The following is a 15685-nucleotide window of genomic DNA, read 5'->3' as shown; positions in this document are numbered from 1 at the left end:
AGCATTCTTTGTTCCAACTTGCCCCAGAAAGAGTTATCCAACAGAGAGGGCAGTGTGTGGCTTGAAACTTTTTAGACATTCCACTAAACCATGTACTAGTATATATCCTAGAGAGACACAATACTCAAAAAGTCAACATTCAAATATGACTATATCTTATAAAGGAAATAAAGCCTACTTCACCATGTTAAATTATTTAACAAGGTTGTTCCATGGTAGCAAAGATGTTGTGGCAGATAAGCATCAAGTCCCTTCCAATTCTGAAAACAGGTAATTCTAGTATTTCTCACAAGGATACTTGCTTTATTACAGGTATCACATGAGGCAGGCTAATTTATTGAGATACTTATTTTTTATTCTCACTGTGAAAGAAAACATGGAAGGATAAAAGATAGTTGTCCAAGCCCCTTCTCTTCTGGGTCTGGGGAGCTCCTCTGCTCCAGGAGGTCATAAAGCAACTTTGTGTTTCAGCACTGGGACCTGGAGCTGCAGTAGACAAGACTAGAACCAGACCTCAAACCTATTTGGTATACTATAGGAACCCCAGATTCTTACAGTTCATTTCTGTATTTCCCAACGTGCTTACAAGGCTTCATTCAGCTCCTAATATTTACCAAGTGCTCTCTTACCCTCTGGTCCTTTGCATGTGTAAGTCCCTCTGCTTGTTATGCTCTTACATAGCTAGATTCTTCTCCCACATGAGACAGGCTCTCTGACCACCCTATATGGTTTCTGTCCCTCTCTTTTACCACATTTCCTTGGCTACTTGCTTGTTCCTTTTAGAAAATGTAACATACTTTCTAATTGTTTTATATATCAGTATATTTGCTTTTGGTCTGCCCTCTTCACTGGAACATAAGGTCTGTGATGGAAGAGACTGTGTCTGTCATTTTCACTAATGTATGTCCAGTGACCAGTCTGGAGCACAGTAGACTCATATGTATTTGATATATATTAATATTAATGCAAAACAAACAGCCAATGAATGGAATAATCTGGCAGATCTTTGCAAAGGACTGAGCTGTGGTATTTTAAAGTGAATACAAGAGCTAGAAAACAAGTGTTGGTTATCAAGAAGATTGCTTCTAAATTCAACCAAAGAATGGAAGGAGGCATCAAGAAAGCATAAAACAGATTGGAGCTAGCTAGAAAACCACACTGTATGTTCAGAGGGAACCTGGGAGAGGAAAACGGGAGTGGTAGATGGGATGTCAGAGGATTTACGGATGGACACATTAGTTAATTCTTCCTCACAAGTGCAGATTAGGTTCTGGAAACAGAGAAGAGAGGACAACCAAATAGCAAAACAACTAAAATTCTTAGAGACAGGAGTTGATCCAGTTCCTTTGACACATCAGCTCCCTGATTTCCAGCTACTTTCCTGTGTCATGGAGAAATACAAATACAAGCGCATAGGGGGAATGGAGGCAGCAAACAATCTGGTTATGTATGCGCCTATGCAACAACCCTGCATGATCTGCACATGTACCCCAGAACCTAAAGTACAAAATAACAACAACAACAAAAACAAGTGCAGCAGTTTCTCACAAGGATGCAAAATGCATTCCACCTTAGCCTTTGTAAGGGTAGATAAGGTGATCAAAGAGCCATCAAACTGCATATAACCTATAAAAACTATTTGAAAAAGGCATTCTGAGTCCAACACATCCATCCTGAGCTGCTGAAGGTTGTTAATGTTTACTAGATAAGGCTTTTTGAAAGTCAGGTTCCTGCCACACCAGAAAAAGTAGCATGCACTGATACATCTTACAGCTCTGGGCAAAGTTGATCTCAAGGGCTATTCTTTAAACCTGAACAATGTTTTTTGGGAAGATTCCATTAAGTTTCTTCTATGAAATCTTCCAAGCCTAAAATTAAAACACTAGCAATCATAAACTCAGAAGATGTGAGATTGGGTACCTACTGATGAGCCATTTATTCTAAATGGATAACTTGCAGGGTTTTGCAAAATCTATATAGCTCTTCAACAGTTCTATTTAATGATGCTTCATTTATTCAGCACTGCCAGGAAACTGATTCATATGATGAATTTTCCAGATAACTGAAGCATACCCTTTTTGCATCAGAAGTATTTTCTGAAACATATGACATACTATACTGCTTTGCCTGTAGAGGATGCTGAACATAATCATTACTTCTCTCTCTTAGAGGATGACTCAAGACCATCGTAGGTATTGCCCTTGGTAATGACATAGGACTCTATTGAGGTGTAAAGCACTAGAAAATTTGTTCCTAGATGAAATGGACCCAACATACTCTGCTGCTGTAGTTTTATCAGACTTTTAGAATGTTGTGGTTTTAATTAAAATTTGTTTCTCTTCCCCTATGTTGGTGTTTCTAATGTTTTGACTTCTTACATCTGAGATTTTCCACTTTGAAAGCCTCATCTCTTCTTCAGAGTGAAGTGCTTTTTTTGGTTTTATGAAGTGTTTGTTTCACAGTGGCATTCAGCACTCAATGGCATTTTATTTTTCTAATTCCATGTTTGTTGTTAGATTCTAAATGGTTAAAAGTATGTAAAATCTCACAAATTAGTCACAAGGGAATACATTGTTCTTTTATGGAGAGTAATTTTTAAAATAGGATAAACATCAGTATTATTTAAGTTCAATAATAAAAACATAATTATATAGAAGTAATGGGTTAGAATATTCTATGAACAAATGTAATTCCATATTTCCATACTACTGGGCAGAGTGCAAAGCTACAGTGAGTGCCTACTTTATACACCCCTTCCATATACATTTTTTATTACTTACTTATTTAGTGACAGGGTTTCATTCTATCACTCAGGCTGGGGCACAGTGACACAATCATGGCTCACCGCAGTCTTGACCTCTCAGGCTCAGGCAATCCTCCCACTTCAGTCTCCTGAGTAGCTAGGCCTACAGGAGCCCGCCACCATACCAACTAATTTTTATATTTTTGGTAGAGATAGGTTTTCACCATGTTGCCCAGGCATGTCTCAAACCCCTGGGCTCAAGCTATCTGCCCATCGTGGCCTCATAAAATGCTAGGATTACAGGCATGAGCTACTGTACCAGGCCTTCCATATACATTTCTTTTCCATAAAGCTTTGCCTGTTAATCTGAAGCTAGTATAATAAAATCACATAATAGAGAGGCTTAATATCCATAGGAAGTTATAAAAAATGCACTTGATTGAATTCTAAGATGTTAAGAAGGATTTTAAACAGATTAATCTAAATAATAAATTTAATTATAAAAATCATAACTTAGGTTTTATGATTTATTTCTTTAGGTAGTTTTTGGTTCTTGTTTCTCTCTCACTCATATAAACCTAATCTGAAATCTGTTCTCTCAGGGAATATGGAGAGAAAAGCAACAGACCTAAGTATCCTAATATTTGAGGTTTCCAAATTGCCTCCATAGACTAAAGCCTCTGTTTGGAGAAATGCAGACTGTGTGAAGCAAAACAACTCTAATCCAAATCCTGAGCTGTCAGCAGTGCCCTGGCATTAGCCTGGAGAATTATGCAGGAATGGAGAGCCAGTCCCTTATATTTCTAGTCGACCCTTTCTAATGAGTTCATCCTTCTCTTACCCTACGTGTTCATTACCCTATTTGTGCTTTTCACTCTTACCCACATTTCAACTTTATTATATCATCACATCTTCTAAGTATGCCCTTCTCTCTCATACATAATTATTGCTCCAGGGAGAACAGAAGCGCTAAAAAGATTTAAGAGAAAGGATATTCAGAAAGGTACTTATAACTCTATCATTAATCTTCCCCAAGTCTCTGTGGATTAAATATTAGTCATGTGGGAACTGAAGCAAAAAGACTGCCATTTAATTTCTTTTCTTCTTCTGTCATCAGTGAACATAGGTGTCCAGAAGAGGAAATCATTCTCTATCTTTAATTTTACATGCATTTCAAAAGGTACCGGTAGTTACTTTGCTTTCGATAAAGCTGCATAAAACATAGAAATAAAAATCAAGAGCAAAGATATATCAGTACCTATTATAGCACTTTACCTATCTACAAAATCAGATACTTGGTAAAAAACAAATTGAGAAGGTAGTAGAAAACCATGTAGTATATAAGAAAGGTTTCTGAGATATGTTTTATTTATGCCTATGTATTTAAAGTAGCAGAGACCTCAGGTTTCAATTTATGTTTTCATTTTTTCTAATGATTAAATTGCCTGTTTTATATAGTAAAACTACAAACAAATACTTTTCGTGGATGTCATTTATTTTCTTCTATTTGTTATTTAATTGTTTTGAAGTTTTGGTTAATAACAAATTTTATATATTTTTACATTCTCAGATTATTCATTTTTTACTTTATGTTTTCTGCTTGGGATATAATGTTCAGTATGGCTAATCCTTCACCAATTTTACATAAATTTTCTAAATGCATGCTTGCTTTTATTTATGGGCTTATTTTTTATATTTAACTTAGTACATAGTATGATATAGAGCTCTATGCTACTTTAACAAAATAGTCAAGCAGGCCTGCATCATTTATCAAATAGCTCATTCTTTCTAATTTGAAAAGCCATCTTTCTCATTTATTGAGCACATACAAATGCAATCATACATGTACACCATAAACATTTTTAAAGCAGGTTGCATCCTCTTGGTTGGAGTCTTAGAATTCATTCTTGTAGAATAAATCTGTAGGATAAAAAGCTTTTTGTAGATCAATAATCTTTCTATTAAAGTTAGAAAACCTTTCTCCAATATGATCTCATTGTTTATGTGAGTTTTGGCATTCATTTTTTAAAATTCTTTTTTAGCATCAATTGTGATCAGGAACTAAGTGCTGAGGATAACTGGACTACAAAATTGCCATCTCTACCCTCAAGCTCCTGGTCTAATTGGGAGTCTTATATAAAAGCCAACCCCTACAGAGTGCTATGGTAAAGGATATACCATTTGACTGTGCCTAAATTACTTTTCTAGCAGTAAGAGTTCCAGGAACAGGGGATGCTTGAGCTGTGTCTTAGAGGATAGAGATTCACCAGGATCATAGAAACGGAAAGCATTCCAGGATTAGGGAGCAGCAATTGGCAAGATGTGCATGTGAAGCATGCCAGCATATTGAAAAAATTGTGAGAAGTTTGCTATAATTCAAGCCAACATGCCAAAAAAGAATTATCCTTCGAAAGATCAATCTTGGGGCTATCTAGAGGAAGTATTGGAAGAGAGGGAAAAGTAGAGGTTATGGATTGAGGGTTATTTTAATATCCCAGTTAGGTAACTGTGTTGTTCCATTCTAAACTGCTAATAAAGACATATCCGAGACTAGGTAATTTATAAAGGAAAGAGGTTTAATTGACTCACAGTTCAGCATGGCTGTGGAGGCCTCAGGAAACTTACAATCATGATAGAAGGGGAAGCAAACACATTCTTCTTCACATGGCAGCAGCAAGAAGTGCAGAGTTAAGTGGGGGAAAAGCCCCTTATTAAAACCATCAGATCTCATGGGAACTTACTATTAGGAGAACAGCAGGAGGTAACCACCCCCATCATTCAGTTACCTCCCACCAGGTCCCTACCACAATATGAGAGGACTGTAGGAACTACAATTCAAGAGGAGATTTGTTGGGGAGGGGGACACAGCCAAACCATATTAGTAACATATGATGGATGTCTAAAGAAATTGAGATGAAAGAGGGGTTGAATAGAAAGAGAAGTATTTGGAAAGTATACTCACAGGTTTCTTTGTTAGTAAACAGAGTGAATGGAGGTACTAAAAGCCAAGATCTGCACTGTAGGAGCACAGCAAATTTGGGAGATCATTTCCTTCTGTAGCTACTAAGTTTCAATCACCTAAAGACCATCCAATCAGCAGCTTGTTAGTGATATCTTGAGTACAAGAAAGATATTGGAGCTGAAACTAAATCTTTGGGAGTCACAGATTTGTTTATTAAAAATTAATAAGTCAAATGTTTACAGAATACAGTTGCTGGATAAAGTAAATGAGTAAAATGGGTAATAAAGAATGGTGAGTGCTGGCATGAGCAGAAGGGAGCATTCCTATCTGAGAGGACAGCTGCTGCTCAGGTCCAGTGGACTATTGATGTGGGACTGTGGGTTCAGTGTTGCTAGTTTTTTTTTCGGTTTTTAAGAGAAACCAGAAACCAGGATTTTAATTTGAGCTGTCCTAATCTCTAACTCACTTAATATTTTTACAAAACACTTTTTTGAGCCAAAACAGTGACTCAAAAAAGTGTTTTGTAAAAATCTTAAATGAATTAGAGATTAGGGCATCAATGACGTCAAGTCAATGGACACCTCTGTTGTAGATGGTAATGCAAATTCTACGCCTGACTGAAATTCCTAGGAAAAGTATACTTTATAGTGAGAATGGGAGACGCTCAGGATGCAACTCATAAAAACTTGAGACTGAAGAGAGAGCCTTGAATGAGGTACTGTACAAATAACTCATATATTTTTAGTGGTAGGAGGATAAAAATAACATTTTATTTTACATGAAGATGTGGCCTGTCAGAAATCCATGGGTGCCAACTTCAAGTAAGTCCTAAATTATGGGCAATCCTACTACATTTCTTTTATCGACTGACTCTCATTTCAAATCTTCTCCCCTATCTTCAAACCTCTAATATTCATCACTAACCCTAACCATCCCTTCTCTTAGCTGGTAACCCTATCTCATGCTTTACATAGTAAATGGAAACTATAATATAGGAATTTCTTATTCCTGACACTAAACATATAACTATCTGCTCCAGCCTGTTTTCTTCCCTCTACTTCTAATATAAACAGGACCATTCTTTCCCAATTTCCCATCTTCCCATTACATGCTCGGTGTCTTCTCTCTATTCTATATTCAGGCACTCCACCTTGGTCTCTCTGTAGGTCTTTAAACAAGTTTAAGCCTCTTTCATTAACAAGAATCAAAAAATAAAACAACCATTCCCAGCCCCTTGAGTTTCTCTAATGTACCTACCTTTCTTCCCCTTTAGAGTCAAACTTTGTGAAAGGATTGGATATATGCCCTCCCTCCAGTTCCTTTCCTCCACTTACTCCTCAGACTATCTGATCTGGCTCTCTCCTGTTAAAGTAACCATATTACTAAATCCATTGAACATTTTCAGTCCTCACCTTTCTTGTCCTCTTAGCATCATTTCACTCTGCTAGCCATTCTCCTCTTCATGACCTGCTGTCTCCTATGGCTTCTGTGAAACCCGGCTCTCCTTGGTTTCCTCCTACTCCCCCTTTAGATCACATCTCAGTCTTTACATCCCCTGGGAACCCTGCCTTTCCTGGTTGAAATCTCACTATTATATACATTCTCAGAGAGCCATGAAACTCTTCTTTGCTTAGTTTTATCAGCCCTAAATTATCCCAGATTTTTCGTTCTGCATTCCCATTGCTCTAGTCTCAATTTTAGACCTCATCATCTCCTTTCCAGATTGTTGTAACAACATATTAACTTATCTTCTTGATTCCAGTATTATCCTCTCCATATCTATATTTAAATATAAAGATCTACTTATTAATCCTTTTTGAAACTCTTCTCTGGCTCCTCATCACCAATTGGTTAAAGTCACAGTTCCTTAGCACCATGTTTAAGATATTCTGTTAGCTTTCCGGAAGCTGCCTACAGATTTAGCAGTTAAGGGTAATTTATTATACCCTTTGTTCCAGGCATGTGTAATTACTTGAATTTCTGATTTTTGATTTGTTTCAAAGTGTGGGAAACAACATATTTTGTTCCTGCCTCACTCCTATCTACCTGGAAAATGTTTACTTACCTCTTAAGACCCTCGTCAAAAGTTATCTTTTTGATGACGTTTTCCCTCCTCTTTCTGAATGATTTTGATACAAAATCATTCTATTTTGAAAGAACAATACTGTACTAAAGTTATGTCCTTGTATTCTTTTTCTTCCTTGCAGATTTTGAGTTCTTTGCAAGCAGAGGTTGTGTTTTGATGACCAATAACTCTTTTTTAATGAATACATTTATTAAAAACGTGTTTTCAATTGAACATCTTTAAAAATAGCAACTTCATAGTCAGACATGGAGGCTCATGCCTGTATTCCCAGCCTTTGGGAGGCTGAGGCAAGGGGATCACTAGAAGCCAGGAATTTGAGACTAGCCTGGACAACATAATGAGACCCCCATCTCTACAAAAATATCTGGGGTATCATGAAAATAAAATCAAAATAGCAACATCAGGAATCTAATTACACTGATGCTTCAGAAAAAATTTCATTTGATCTTACACTTAGAATCTTCTAACCTGTCCAGAGCATGCCTAGAAAGTGAGAATGTCTCCCCATGCTAATAAAACTGGGGAAAGGGTTTAAGAAGAAAGGAGTCAGTAAACTGATGACTAATAATGAAGAAGGAAGACATAAGAAGTGGAGAGTAAAAAGAGAAAGAAGCACTCAGAGAATAAGCTCAGGTGTCCCAGAGTTGCAAGAGGTAGAATTTGAATACCAAGTACATGTAAAGCTTCAGAGGGGCTCAGAGATGTGTTTTGATTTCCAGAGCATGGAGTAGGTGAGAGGCATGGATTAAGGTCATGGATTAAGAAGGGAGGTTAACAGAATTGGTTAAAGAAGCCAGACAAGACATATAGCCCGCTGAGGTTCACAGCCATGTGTTCTTCCATTCTCAGTCCTATATTGGATGCTACACAAACACCACTAACAATATTTGGAGGCATGCCACTCACATCTTTTCTGTCACTCTGTCTCTAAATAAATTATTCATGAAGGAAAAAGACAATGAATGAATTTTGAGAGCACCAGACATTTGAAAGTAACTGAACAACCCCAAACAAAAATTTCAGGTAAATAATGGTGTCTCTTTTCTTTACCAGTTAGATTCCTTGCAATTTGTGTTTTATTGTCTCTGATGACCTTTCAGAAAGTGATATTGACAAGACAAGCAATGTAAATAACAAAAATGGAAATGACAGAAAAATCAGCAATAGGCATAAGCCACTGGATGAGCACTAGGCAAGATAATTAGATCCTTCATAATTGAAAGTTGATTGTAGGGAAGAGTAAACAATCATTAATTCATGTTTTATTCATCCAGCAGAAAATTGGATTACCTATGTTTTTCTGGGGACACATAAAAAAATGGTGTGAGAAGTAACATTTGATGGCATACAATAATGTCATACCCACAGGTGCAATTGAAGCACCCTCTGACCTCCACAGTCTTTAGGTCTGCAACCTCTGAGTCTGTGCTATCCAGTATGGTAACCACTAGCCACATGTGACTAGTTAAATATTGATTTAACTTAATTAAGATAAATGAAAATATTTTGTTTCTCCATCACACTAGCAACATCACAAGTACTCAATAACCACATGTGGTTGGCAGCTACTCTATTGAACAGCACCGATGTAGAACAGTTCCATCATTGCAGAAATTTTTGTTGGAAAGCTCTGTGAGCCTTCCAGTTTGCTCTAAATATCCCCACTGAGCTAAGCTTGCCGTTCCATAATTTTATCATATCACTTCCTTGCTCAGGAACCTCCTGCAGGTTTCTTACTGCTACCGGAGCAGTGGTTCTCAAATTTTAATGTACATTCAGATTACCTGGGGATCTTGTTAAAAAGCAGCATCTGATTCAGTAGAGCTATCGAAGACCCAGGATTCTGCATTTCTTCTAAACTCCCAGACAATGCTGATGCTGTTTCTTCAGTTGCATTTTGTCACTCTGGCTTTCAGAGTTCTCTGTACTCTCTCACAAGCCCTGCCTGACATCCACCAGCTTCCAGAAAGGAGCCTCCTTTGCCCCAGCAGCTGTTTCTCAACAGTTTCTATTGATGCCGTTGCTCAGGTGTCTTCTCTTCCTGCGTTCATTCAGTTTTCTTATCTTCAGAAAAACCCTCCCCAGTGGCTCAAACTTGCTCAGTCATCCATATATAGTTGGCTTTCAAACTTACAGTATGCATAAGGGTCCCCTCAAGGGAGCTTGATAACTTGTGCTTACTCAGGCCTCAGCCTATGAGATTCTGGTCATTAGGTTTGAGATGGAGCCCAGCAACCTACTTTATTAGTAGACTGCAGATGATTCTAATACCAGTGTTTTTTAAACTAAACTCTGAGAAATACTGATGTAGTATACTTCTTATCTGTATTATTTTGATGCTCATAAAATTTATGGATAATTTTACACTGATATTCCACTGTTTGTAGTGTTTTTGACTTACTGGAAAATAAGCTACAAATAGTCTATTGGTGTTTAAAAATGTCCAGAGGTGTGGATCTAAATCCTGACTGCATGTTGGAATACCTTGAGGGAGGCTTTAAAATTCCCATGTAGAGATATCTCTTCCAGAGATTCTGATTTAATTGGTTGGGGAGTAGGCATTGTGTGTTTTGGGTTTTTACAGTGTTTTGTTTGTTTGTTTGTTTGTTTTTGCAAAGCTCTGTATTAGTTTCCTGGACCACCATAACAAAGTACTACAAATGTAGTGGCTTAAAACAGCAGCCATTTATTCTTTTACAGTTCTGGAGGTGGGAATTCTTAAATCAAGCCTTTGGCAGTCACACGTTCCCTCTGAATGCTAGACTCAATGGTCCTGAAACTTGAGAAAGCATCACAATCACCTGTAGGGCTTGGTAATATGTGGATTACTGGATCCCACTCCAAGATTCAGTAGGTCTGGGTTGGGCCCAAGAGTTTGCATTTTTCTAACAAGTTTGAAAACCACAGATCTAAGAAAAAGGAGAATGAAATGAAGTATATTTCCCATTCCCTTGGAGGAGCAGCATCTGCATCACCTGAGAACTTAGTGGAAATGCAGAATGTAGATGAGAAACTGCATTTCAATAAGATTTCCTGGTAATTTGAATGTTCGTTAAACTTTTAAAAGAACTCTTGTATAATTTTCAAAATAAAATTTTTCTTAAATGGCTTACCAAATGAGTTACTGGGAGAATGAATGAATAAAGTAATAACTGAATGAATAATGAAATGGAGGCCCCAAGTGGGCCTTCCAAATCTATTGGCCAAGCTTTCTTAGCGATTGTGAAGACAGTGGCTTGTTGTCATAGTGGTGGAATGGAAGTAACTTCCACAGCCAAGTTTTCCACATGATTGGTCTGTTCCAGGCTCTGGGAAGTTCCATATTTTCCCTTTCCCTGCCCCATCCGAAATAATATCATCTTAACATTTTGTGGCTTCACTATCAGTACTGTTGTTTGTGCCAAAGACTGAAATAGGAGGCAGACTGGAATATAGAAAGAAGCACGGTGCTCTGTAGATTTAGTGACAAACTGGCTCTGGGCCAAAGAGTAACAGGTAAGTTGCACAGTTGCAGCTGAAAAAGAAATAAAAGCTTTGAGAAAGCCTAGAGCCAAGTCAAAACATGCCATACATGATTTTCTTTTGGCAGATATACTGTAAAATAAGAGTAGACCAAATTCCCCAGGTAATAGTAATTGACCTATAAATGTCATTATTGATAGATTGTGTTTCTGGAAACATTGTTCTAGAGCTAAAGTGCTCAGGTGAATCTCAGAAAGGAATTTGAAATTAGGCTTTGAAAGAGTTTTTTTTCTGTCTTTACTAATAATTTCAAGTTTCCTTTTGGAGGGTTGCAGATTTTCTTTCTCTCTATCTATTTGTCTAAAAAAAACACATACCCAAACAGCCACAAAGAGTAGGCCAAAGTTTTCTTGGAAAAATAAGTTGCTTTTGAAAAGGTTATTTGCTGTCATTTCTTCATGGGGACATTCACTCCCACATCTAGTTATTTGATAGGAAGATTGATAGAGTTCATGATGAGGTTAGCTTTTTTTAAATCTGCCAATTTGAGGAAGAGTTGATACTGTATTTTAATAAAACATTTATTATTAAGAGAATCATTGCTATGGTTTCAATGTTTGTATCCCCAAATTCATGTTGAAACTTAATTCCCAGGGTAACTGAATTAAGAGGTTGGGCCTTTATGGAGGTAATTAGGCCATAAGCTCTCTGTCCTCATGGATGGGATTATGGCCATTATAAAAGGGATTGAGAGAGTGAGTTCAGCCCCTTTTTGTGCTTCCACCTTCTGCTTCCTGCCACATTAGGATGGTATTCAACTGCTCTGGAGGACATAGCAACAAGGAGCCATCTCGGAAGCAGAAAGCAGCCCTCACCAGACACAAAACTTACTAGCTCCTTGATCTTGGATTTCTTGGTGTCTAGAACTGTGAGGAATGAATATTGTTTATAAATTACACAGTCTGTGGTATTTTATTATTGCCATACAAATGGACTGAGGTGGGCATAGGCTGATTGAGGGCAATGCCATTCAGATGTTGTATTCTCCTACACAGCTTGAGAAACAATCCTTTAATGTTCTGTAGCCTCCCATTCCTCTTTTGTAAAATGAAATTAATACAATTTTCAGTCTGTCTCTTCTTGATGTCTATTCAGTTGAAGTAGAATTCACGCCTCATAACTAGAAAGAAAAACTTCCCATATCTTTAGCCATGCAATACAGATATGTTTCTGTAATCATTGCTGTATTTTATTTTTATTTTGTCCTATTTCTGGTACAAGCTTACAAAATTAGTTTCCACATTCTAAATGCTCATTAGGCAAATAGCATTATTGGTCAGGAACCAGCCAGTTATACAAATTATTAGAGTTTTACAATAATGAACAAAATTAACAACTCTAGATCTCTCCCTGTTTGTATACAACAAAATATATGCCTCATCCAAACCCAATATGAAAAATCCTCCTTCTCTCTCTCACATTCTCTGCTGATAAACTGCTGAATCACTGTGTGTGGCAGCCAAGTTCAACTCTACTGGGCATGCCTGTTTGAGAATAGTCAGGGGCACCCAAGGTCCCTCTGCTATTTCTAGATAACAAGAACAGAAGAGCAGCCTGACGCCATACTCTAAACAGCTGTGTGTGTGTGTGTGTGTGTGTGTGTGTGTGTGCGCGCGCGCATGTGTGTGTGTGATTTCCTTCCTCCCTTATTAAAGCTGGCAGATACACTGTATGTTTATGCAGGTAACAGATTTTACAATTTGAACATGATGGGGGACCTTGAGAAATCAGGTATTTCAACTCCAAATTACAGTATGACGAAATGTAGATAATCCTGGGCATTGGTCAGAAGAGCTGGGTGCTGGCTCAGTGTCTCACTGAGGTGTACTCTAAATCACTTTCTAAGATTAATATGAGGAATATTTTGATAATTAAGATTTCCTCACATTTAAAAACAAACTCACAGACTACAGAATTAACTCTACTTTCTTTAGTTCTTATTGGAATTAGAAGCAATATACTTTGAATAATGTTTTGTTGATTTTCAGTGCTATTACTTGGCACCATTTTTCCTTCCCTAAATTAAAAACGAGTCACGTTCATCTATACTTAAAAAATTACATTTACAATTCCTTAATTATTACTTGTTAGAACTAGATGTTATTACATAGTAAAGGGTTGATGAACACTTAATAAAATTGTAGTTGATTTTACAAATCAAGAGTGTTAGCTCTTCCAAGAGATGAAAAAGCTTATGCTCTGGAAATGGCCTGCCACATTTGATTGAATACTTTAGTAACAATGTGATTCTGAGCATGTCATGTAAACCCTCTGAACATCAGCTTCTTCTATTGCAATAAAAGAATAAGAAAAGTACTTACACTATAACATTGTTGTAAGAATGAAGTGATATAAAACACAAAGTTTTAATCATGGTGCCCCATATGTAGTAAGTGTTTGTGAATTTGAACTGGAAAACAGAGTCTATATGATTTCTTCAGTTTATTTATTTATATTGAAATACAGTGTAGTTAAGTGCATCTTAAAACACTTTCCAGCTGGGTTTTAAAGTCTCTTGATTATACCAAACTTAAAAAAAAAAAAAAACCAGTTTATTTGTTCTAGTGAACATTTAATCACACCTATTTAGTCACACCTACAATATTGGGTTTTATTTAGTTGGTTTTTGTTACTAATTAATCTTTTAAAATTTTCTGTTAGCATCTTTAAACCTTTTCAGCTTCACTAATATATAGTCAACCTTTCTCAACCTTGCAATGCTTAGTTTGCAAACATGATTATTTAAAATAATTCCACAAGGACTATTTATAACAATGGAGTCCTTTCTTCTATTAATCCTCCTGTTAACTTGTATATGGAAAATGAACTTTTAAAAGAGAAAAGTAGGCTGAGCACGGTGGCTCATGCCTGTAATCCTAGCACTCTGGGAGACTGAAGTGGGTGGATCACAAGATCAGGAGTTCAAGACCAGCCTGATCAAGATGGTGAAACCCCGTCTCCACTAAAAATACAAAAATTAGTCGGGTGTGGTGGCGCGTGCCTGTAATCCCAGCTACTCAGGAGGCTGAGGCAGAGAATCACTTAAAACTGGGAGGTGGAGGTTGTAGTGGGCTGAGATCATGCCACTGTACTCCAGCCTGGGAGACAGAGCAAGACTCTGTCTGAAAAGAGAGAGAGAGAGAGAGAGAGAGAGAGAGAGAGAGAGGAGAGAGAGAGAGAGAGAGAGAGAGAGAGAGAGAGAGAGAGAGAGAGAGAAAAGTAATGAAGTGCTGTAAGAATTTTTAAAATAATTTACAGGTTTGTTACACGGGTGAATTGCATGACACTGGGGCTTGAAAGTCCCAATGATCATGTCACCCAGGCAGTAAGTATACTACAGAACAGGTGATTCTTGAGCCCATACCCGCCTCCTTCCCTCCTCTGTCTAGGAGTCCTCAGCGTCTATTGTTCTCATCTTTATGTTCAAGTGTATTCAGTGCGTAGTGTCCACTTAGAAGTGAAAACATAATATGTAGTATTTGGTCTTTTTTTCTTTTATTAGTTTACTTAGGATAATGGCCTTCAGCTGCATTCATGTTGCTGCAAAGGACATGATTTCATTCTTTTCATGAAGTATTCCATTGTGTATATGTGCCACATTTTCCACTGTTAATAGACACCTAAATTGATTCCATGCTTTTGCTATTGTGACTAGCACTGTGTGAATATATAAGTGCATGTATCTCTTTGACAGAATGAATTATTTTCCTTTGGGTGTATACCCAGTAATGGGATTGCTAGGTTAATTGGTAGTTCTATTTTAAGTTTTTTAAGAAATTTCCAAACTGCTTTCCACAGTGGCTGAACTAGTTTGCATTCCTACCAATAGCATGTAAGTGTTCTGTTTTCTCTGCAGAAATCTCACTAGCATCTGTTGTTTTCTGACTTGTTAATAATTGCCATTCTAGCTTATGTGAGATGGTATTTCATTGTAGTTTTGATTTGCATTTCTCTGATGATTAGTGATGAGCATTTTTTCAAATATTTGTTGGCTGCTTTTATGTATTCTTTTGAGAAGTGTCTGTTCATTTTCTTTGTCCATTTTTAATTTGGTGGGTTTTTTTGAATATTAATTTGTTTAATTTCCTTGTAGTTTCTGGATATTAGACCTCTGTCCGATGCATAGTTTGCAGATATTTTCTCCCGTTCTGTAGACTTTCTATTTATCCTGTTAGCAATTTCTTCTGCTGTGCAGAAGCTCTTTAGTTTAATTAGGTCCCATCTGTCAATTTTTGTTTTTGTTGCAATTGCTTTTAGAGATTTAGCCATAAATTCTTTGCCAAAACCTATATCAAGAAGGACATTTCCCAAGTTTTCTTGCAGGATTTTTTTTCTTTTTCTTTTTCTTGCAGGATTTTTATAGTTGAGTTCT

General features: G+C 37.1%; 1 long non-coding RNA gene across 1 annotated transcript in view; it reads left to right on the top strand.

Annotated features, from left to right (window-relative positions):
• Positions 1-15685, top strand: part of LOC141585519 (uncharacterized) — a 233686-nt gene that overhangs the window by 45186 nt on the left and 172815 nt on the right. The gene's annotated exons all lie outside the window — the stretch shown is intronic.

This window comes from Saimiri boliviensis, chromosome 9, assembly GCF_048565385.1.
Source record: "Saimiri boliviensis isolate mSaiBol1 chromosome 9, mSaiBol1.pri, whole genome shotgun sequence".
Classification (NCBI taxonomy): Eukaryota; Metazoa; Chordata; class Mammalia; order Primates; family Cebidae; genus Saimiri; species Saimiri boliviensis.
This window is presented reverse-complemented; position numbering and strand designations above follow the sequence as displayed.